Below are 9,034 nucleotides of genomic sequence, written 5' to 3'. Positions count from 1 at the left end.
GAACTGCTGACCTTGTGGCTCACAGCCTGTTTCGTAACCACTACGCTACCACATGCATATTAGGTGACTGAAAATACCAGAGTTTGGATCAAGCATAACTTAGTCTTCAAAGTCATATATTTTCTCTTTAACACTTTAAAGAAGTGTTCTGCAGCAGATTTGCTAAATGCAATATATTCTTTGATTTCTTGATTGCTGTTTCCAGGAGCATTTGATTGTCGATGCAAGCAAAATGAAGTCTTTGACAACTTAATTCTTTTCTCCATGTATCATGGTGTTATTTACTGGTCCATTTGTGAATATTTTCCTTTTCTTTAATTAAGGTGTATGCAATTTATACTGAGGGATGTAGTCTTTGATCTTCAACAGTAAGTATTTTAAGTCCTCTTCACTTCCAGCAAGCAAGGTTGTGTTACTTGCATATTGCAGGTTGCTAACGAGTCTTCCTTTAATTCTGACATCACATTTTGCTTCATGTAATTCATCTTCCTAGATTACTTGCTCAGTGTACAGTCTGAATAAGTATGGAGAGAGGATATATAACACTGGCATACACTTTTCCTGATTTTGAGACATTTGGTATCCTCTTGTTGTGTTCTAATGACTGCCTCTTAGTTAATGTACAAGTTACTCGTGAACGTAATTGTTTTCAGATTCCCATTCTTTACGATATTATCCACAGTTTGTTATGATCCACACAGTAGAATGTCCTTGCATAATCACTGAAGCACAAGTAAACATCTTTCTGGCATTCTCTGCTTTAAGTCAAGATACAGCTGATATCAGCAGTGATATCATTAGTTACACATCTTCAGAATCCTTCTTGAATTTCTGACAGTTCTCTGTCAATGGTTTTTGAATTATTTTCAGCAAAATTTTACTTGAATCTGATATTAATGATATTGTTCAGTAATTTCTGCCTTCTGTTGGGTTACGTTTCTTTGAAATGGGCATTTTCATGAAGTGAATTACTTCATATGGCTTTTCTATATACAGTCTCTCTAACTCCCAGAAAACAATGTTCTTACCTTGATGGGTCTGAGTAAGAAAAGATGGGAGAAGATGCTGATAGGATGATATGATGCAGCTGTGATTGTTAACCGAGTTAATTGTTATTGTAAAAGGCTGGGACTTTAACATGGGTTTAAAATAAGGCATCTCAGAAGCAGGAAGGGAAATATCGCTGCCACAAAAGAAGAAGAAACTGAAGAAGAGCATATACTTTAGATTCTGAGATCCCTATGAATTGAACCTCCTTGACCTAGGGATGGGAAGCTGAAACTGAAGGAATGGAAGAGGAGAACCAACAGCAGACCCAAGAGCTAGTATGAGATGGCGTGGTGGGCTTTCCAGTCCAGTGAGCAAGTAAAGCTGAGTGACTTTAGACAGGATCAGAATGCTTGTGTTGTTTTTAATATGAGACTTATGGAGCAGTGGTGGATCCTCTGGGCATTTTTCAACAGTCTTAAAGGTATTTTTATCATTGGCTGAGCAGAGAGAGGCCTGTTTGTTGACATGACTCAGGAGAGACTTTCCTGCCTGGGACAATTGAACCCTGAGCATTTCTGACCATGAATCTTTTCTGAACCTGCTATCTTCACTAATAAACCCCATAACGGTGAGTATAATGTCTAAGTTCTGTATGGCCATTGCAATGAATTATCAAACATAGTTGAGTAAAGAGTTGTGGGAGGAATGTTGGTGCTCATTATTATTATTATTATTTTTTAAACAGGCACAAATACAAATCTCTTCCAGTTAGCCATGTAACTGTCTTCCAGATATCTTAACATAAATACGTGAATGCCTTATGTACAGCATCAATTTGTTGAAACCTCTCAATCTGTATTCCATAAATTCCTGGAGCCTTGTTTTTTTGTGTGTGTGTGTTTTTTTTTGTGTGAATGCCTTCAGTAAAGCTTGGATTTCTTCCTTGAATACCATTAGTTCTTGATCATATGCTACCTCTTAAAATGGCTGAACATCAATCAGTTCTTTTTGGTAAAGTGATTCTTTGTATTCCTTTCATCTTCTTTTGGTGCATCCTGCAGAATTCAACATTTTCTGTTGCATAGAAACCTTCAGTATTGCAACCCAAGGCTTGAAAATTTTTCAGGTTTTTAAGCTTGAGAAATGATTAATGTGTACTTATTTTTTGGGTTTCTAAATATAGGGCTTTGGACATATCATTATAATACTTGACTCTGTCTTTTTGAGCTGCCCTTTGAAGTTTCCTGTTTAGCTTTATTACTTCATCATCTCTTTCAGTCACCTTAGTTTATCTATGTTCAAAAGCAAATTTCAGAGTTTTGTAAGCCATTAATTTTGGTATTTTCTTTCTTATATTTTTAATGACCTTTTGTTTTCTTCATATATGATATTCTTGATGACGCTGCTGGTCCTCAATTATTAGTGTCTAATGTATCAAATCTGTTCTTGAGTTGAGATGGTCTCCAAATTAAGGTGGGATATACTCAACACCTTATTTTGGCTCTTGTGGATTTGTTTTTATTTTCCTCAGCTTCAACCTGAACTTATTTAGTTAACAATTGATGGTCTTTTACACAGTCATCCTCTGGCCTTATTTTTTGCTGATGGTATCTTCCCACAAAGTATTTAATTTGAATCATCTTGCATGATCCAGGTGTATGTTGTTGGTGTTCTTGTTGTTATCAGTGCCATTGAATCGGTACTGACTCATAGCAACTCTATGCACAACAGAATGAAACACTGCCCGGTCCTGGGCTAACCTCACAATTGTTGCCATGCTTGAGCCCATTGATGCTGCCATTTTGCCAATCCATCTCACTGGGGGTCTTCCTCTTTTATTCTGACCCTCCACTTTACCAAACATGGTATCTCTCTCTATGTGACTGGTCTCTCCTGACAATATGTCCAAAATATGAGAGATGAAGTCAGGCCATCCTGGCCTCCAAGGAGCACTCTGGCTGTAATTCTTCGAACATAGATCATTAACAACCTGCTATATGCAGGTGATATAACTCACCAGTGGCTCCCTGAAAACTCTATACAGGGTTGCTATGTGTCAGAATCAACTCGATAGCTCTTAACAACAATAACAACATATTTTGATGAGGCAGCCTCTTTCCCAGTAATATTCTGAGTGTTTCCAACCTGAGAGGTTCATCTTCTGCACTATATCAGACAGTGTTTCACTACTGTTGATGAATAACCCTTCCAAAGTGAATTGCCTATCCTTCTTTCTGGTCTGTCTTAATCTGGAAACTCTGCTAAAACCTGTCCACCATGATGTGTAAAATACCAATGGTATAGTTTTTTACATCACAGCAACACAGAGGTTACCACAGTATGACAAACTGACAAACCAGTGTTAGTGAATACTTGCTATAAATAATCATATACTCTGCAGGATTGGTTAACTAGCATTATAGGTTTAGACAACCTGATGGTGGGACAACTTGGTAATTTACATAAAATAGTTCACAAATAGACTCAAGGGTAGCAGCAATTGTGAGACTAGCACAAGACTGGGCTGTGTTTCATTACATTGTACATAGGGTCGCTATGGGTCAGAACTGACTCGATGTTATCTAATAACAACAGTAACAGTTCATAAAGATTATAAAGTTATACATCGTAGTTTCATCAATAGTATCTGTGGTCTTAAAAGGTTGAAAAAACTGTTGGAGATACAACTATTGGTACTAGTCTGCAGTAAAAGTGAAAGAAGGAAACCAAAGGCTCAAAGAAGAAACTACAGTACTGTTAGCCCACATTAACCATGGCCCCATCTATCCTGATACCAGAAGAACTACATGGTGCCTGGCTACCACAGTCAACAGCTTTTGAGAGGAATACAATAGATAGTCCCAGTTAGAATGTGTCCTTTGACAGCTTTACATTGTTGTAAGGTGCCACTGAGTTTCTTCCAACTCGTTTCCAACTCGTTGTTGTTGTCAGGTGCCATCGAGTCGGAACCGACTCATAGCAGAACGAAACAATGTCCGATCCTGGGCCAACCTCACTACCGCTGCCACACTTGAGTCCATCAATGATGCCACCTGTCTAATCCATCTCGTTAGGGGTCTTCCTCTTTTTCTCTGACCCTCCACCTTACCCAGCATGACATCCTTCTCCAGCGACTGTTTCCTCCAGACAATATGTCCAAAGTATGAGAGACGAAGCTCAGCCATCCTGGCCTCCAAGGAGCATTCTGGCTGCACTTCTTCCAAAACAGATGCATTGGTTCTTTTGGCAGTCCATGGCACTTTCAGTATTCTCCTCCAACACCACAACTCAAAGGCATCAATTCTTCTACGATCTTCCTTATTCACTGTCCAAGACCTATCAGCGTAGAGATGCTAAAGCACTCATAGTGACCCCACATACAACAGAACAAAACACTTTCTGTCCTGTACTATCCCCATAATCACTGTTGTATCCGAACTCATTGTTGCAGCCACTGTCAATCCATTTTGTTAAGGATCTACATCTTTTGCAATGACCATCTATTTTACCAAGCATGATACCCTTCTCCAAGTACTGTCCCTCCTGATGTCCAAACTACATGCAGACAAAGTCTCACCATTCTCACTTCTAAGGAGCATTCAGGCTGTACTTTTTTCAAGATGATTTGTTTGTTTTTCTGGCAGTCCATGATATATTCAATTTTCTTTGCCAATACTGTAATTCAAAAGTTTCAGTTTTCCTTATTCATTGATATAATTGAAAATAGCCTGGTTTGAGTTAGGTGCACGTTAATCCTCAAAGGGACACCTTTGTTTTTGAAGACTAATGAAGTCTTTTGCTACAGATTTGCCCCATGAAATATGTCATTTGGTTTAACTGCTGATTCTATGAGCATTGATTGTAGACCCAAATCAATTAAATTTCTTGGCAACGTCAGTATATTTTTCATTTGTTTTTGTATTGTTGTTGTTGTTCTGTCAAGTGACTTCCGACTCATGGCAATGCTATATGGGGTTTCTTAGGAGTGCTTGGTGGGTTTGAATTGCCAGCCTTATGGTTTGTGGTTCAGTGCTTATACTACAGTGCCACACCAGTAGTCCTGCTTTCATATTAAAGGGGGAAATTGTGTGGTGTAAAGTCAGTTAAGACAATATAGAAAACAAAACTGACCTAAGTACTGTTGCTGCTGAGTGCCATTGAATCAGTTCCAAGTCATAGCAACCCTGTATAGGGTTTCCGAGGAGTGGCTGGTGGGTTTAAATTGCCAACCTTGTGATTCAAACTGACCTTATGGTCCAATTCATTATCCTATAAGCACCATGCCAGGACTCCACCTAAATATAAGGGATCTAGAAATATAATTTTAATCAGTTCAGGAGTTTTAGGATATTAGTTTTCTCAAAACCTTTGTTCTCGCTTATTCAATAAGGAATGAATTATAGATTGACTTTCAGTTATAGAAGTGCCATTACACAAAGATCATAATAAAAGCTGAAAGCAGAGCTTCTGATATCTTTATGCTTTACTAGAAAGACTATTGAAATACACTTACAGGAAAGGTTTTTACTTAGTGCTTGCCATAGAAATGTATTCCTCGGTATCAAAAATTTGCCAGATAACAACACAGTTTACTCTTAGGGACACTAATATCCTATTCCCACCATAAACAATCAGAAATTTGCATGTAACTTTTTACTTCCCCCAAATTTAATAACCGGTAAGTAATCTACTGTTGATCAGAAGTCTTAACCAATTATGCAGACAGTTGATTAACACACATATCTATCATTTGTATTATATACTGTTGTTGTTGTTATGTGCTGTGGAATTGGTTCCAACTCATAATGACCCTGCACAGGGTTTCTGAGGCTGTAAATCTTTATGGGAGCAGAAAGCTTTATCTTTCTCCCGCAGAACAGCTGGTAGTTTTGAACTGCTGACTCTGAGGTTAGCAGCCCAATTCGTAACCACTATACTACCAGAGCTCCTTGTACTATACCTGCATAAAAACTATCACAAAAAGTGCAAGGTTTTTAAACCTGCCAGCCTAGCTGCAGCAATGTCTTCATGAATTTCTTTTTCTTTTTTTACAGTTATACTTTTGCTGGATTTATTTTTCTTGAAATGGCAGACAAACATAGCTGCAGAAATGCCAATCTACAGTATATGTCAAGCAGTTCAACTTTTTCTTATAACATCATGACTTTTCTCTGTTTATTGGGAACCCTTCCAGCAGCATTACATCATAGGGGTCCCATGGTGTTATTCAAAGTTTACAATGTTGTACTAAATAATGATTTTTTAAAAAAAATACACAAGAACTATGAAAGATCACTTGCAATATACAATTTACTGGAAAATGAACTATTCATTCTGAGATGAGTGTCACAACCATTTTTAAAATGTTCACATAAGTTCATACCCGTGCGGTTCATGGGTAAACTGCATAGTATTTTTCTGATGGTCTGGAACAAAAGTTTTGGGAAACGATGGAGTTGTGGTATGGCACTGTGAGTTAATGTGCTGAACAGCAAGGTTGGTTTGAACAATGTAATCAGTGGTTCAAGCTCGCCAGCTGCTCCTCAGAAACCCTGTACACAGTCACTATAAGTAGTAACCAACTGATGGAACTTAGAACAACAATCATTATGATCATTGTTGCTATTGTTAGGTACCATTGAGTGTGTTCTGAATCATAGCGACCCCATGCACCACAGAATGAAACACTGCCTGGTCCTGCACCATCATCTCAATTGTTGCTATGCTTGAGCCCATTGCTGCTGCCACTGTGCCAGTCCATCTTGTTGGGAATCCTTCTCTTTAACAGTGATCCTCCAATTTACCAAGTATGATGTCCTTCTCTAGGGACTGGTCCTTCCTGATACCATGTCCAAAGAATAAGAGATGAAGTCTAGTCATGTAATTGTTGTTGTTGCTAAGTGCCATCGAGTCAATTCCGACCAATAGTGACCCTGTATAGGATTTCCAAGGAGAAGCTGGTGAGCTTGAACCACCAATCTTGCAGTTCAAATGACTTTGCAGTCTGACGCATTAGCCCATAGCACCACATCAGTCAGTTAGTAGAAACAGGAAATTTAACAATAGAAAGCAAAGAGAGTTTCTGCTACATGATTATATGATGACTCATCCTTTGTGCAGCTTTACATTGTTTTAAGGTGCCACTGAGTTTCTTACAACTCATAGTGACCCCATATCCAACAGAACAAAACCTTTCTGTCCTGTACCATTCCCATAATCACTGTTGTGTGCAAACTCATTGTTGCAGCCACTGTGTCAATTCATCTCGTTAAGGATCTACATCTTTTTCAATGTCCTTCTTTAGGGACGGTTCCTTCCTGATACCATGTCCAAACAATAAGAGATGAAGTCTAGTCAGCTTGGCTTCTCAGGAACATTCCGTGGTACTTATTCCTACACAAATTAGTTTGTTATTTTGGCAGTTGATGGCACTTTTAATATGTTTTTCCAACACCATAACTCAAATGCATCATTTCTTCTGTGGTCTTCCTCATTCATCATCCAACTTTCACATTCATATGAGACTATTGAATATATCATAGCTTGTATCAGGTGCACTTTGGTCCTCAAACTGACATCTTTGTGTTTGAACACTTTAAAGAGGTCATGTGCAACAGATTTGCCTAAAACAATATGTCATTTGATTTCTTGATTCCTGATTTCATAAGTGTTGATAGTAAATCCCTAAAAAATGAAGTCTTGGTCAATTTCATTTTTTCCTCCATTTATCATGATATTATGTTTTGGTCCATTTGTGAGGATGTTTGTTTTTGTTACATTGAGATGTGTGCTGCTTATACCAAATGGTGTGGTTTTTTATCTTTCATCTGTAAATATTTTAAGTTCTCTATGTTTTCTTCAAGCAAGATTGTTTAATCTGCATATCACAGGTTGTTAATGACTCTTCTTCCAATCCTGGTGCCAAATTATTCTTCATATAATCCAGCTTCTTGAATTATTTGATCATCATGCCAACTGAATAAGTATGGTGAAAGAATACAACCCTGATGCACACCTTTTCTGAATGTAAGCTATTCAGTATCCCCTTGTTCTGTTCAAACAATTGCCTGTTGGTGTATGTACAGGTTTCTCATGAGTGTTACACAACTTCTGCATTTATAGCTGTGACAATCATAATTAGTCATGGTAACAATTACTATTTAATCAAAAGAATCCTATCCCGATCTCCTCCTTTCACCAAAACCATCTAGACAAGATTAAAACAATTCAATGGGGATTCTACCTTCCCCTCATGCTATGAAACTAAACTTTCTCTTGAAAACATGTAAGCCAGACACTTTGTGCCTTTATAGCACCCTACCCCCACCCCTGCTCCATTTAAATAGCCAATGTGTAAGTTGCCTCTCCCTATCAACTCTGTCTGTGTATTGAGGTGATAGGCATGGTCCTTGATGTAAAGATCCCTTCCCACTTGGTTGGTATTTTTAATTACTACATCCATAAGTATAGGTCAAGTTCACCAAATTGTACCAATTTACACTTGCTTTCTGTATCACATTCGTTATCTTCTTCTAGTTGAGTTCTGATCATCAAGCCATCCAAACTAGTTCAAACGGGTACTTTGTTTGGGCATTCTTGTGTGCCTCCCCCCACTTCATATCAGCTGGACATTTCACTCTCAGCTCTAGTCCACCATGGCTAGGTTACTTTCCATGGGTTCAGGAGTTCCCACGTCTCCCCAAACTAAAGAACAACCAGCCCTTCTTCTTTTCTCTCATCTCATAGTCTACAGAAGTCTGTGAAATGTGGTCGAACTCAGTCCGTGTCTTCATAACTATCTTTCTCCCCACGTACTCTCACAAGCAAAACAGTGTGTTTCACCAGCGAGCTTACATGTCTTCTCATGTTTTCACTTTGAGTTTCACTCTTGAAAGGGGGTTTTTCCTAAATGGACTTGGTTGCTTACCTTGATGGCTCCCAGACAAATAGCTTCCTTTTTCTTTTTTTCTATTTTTTAAAAAAAGTTTTAATTGTGAATTATGTGGGTTTAAATGGGAGAACATCAGTTTTACATTCATCCTAT

This window comes from Chrysochloris asiatica, unplaced genomic scaffold (assembly GCF_000296735.1).
Source record: "Chrysochloris asiatica unplaced genomic scaffold, ChrAsi1.0 scaffold00070, whole genome shotgun sequence".
NCBI lineage: Eukaryota > Metazoa > Chordata > Mammalia > Afrosoricida > Chrysochloridae > Chrysochloris > Chrysochloris asiatica.
The sequence above is the reverse complement of the archived record's forward strand: the minus strand, read 5'-3'. Positions refer to the sequence as shown.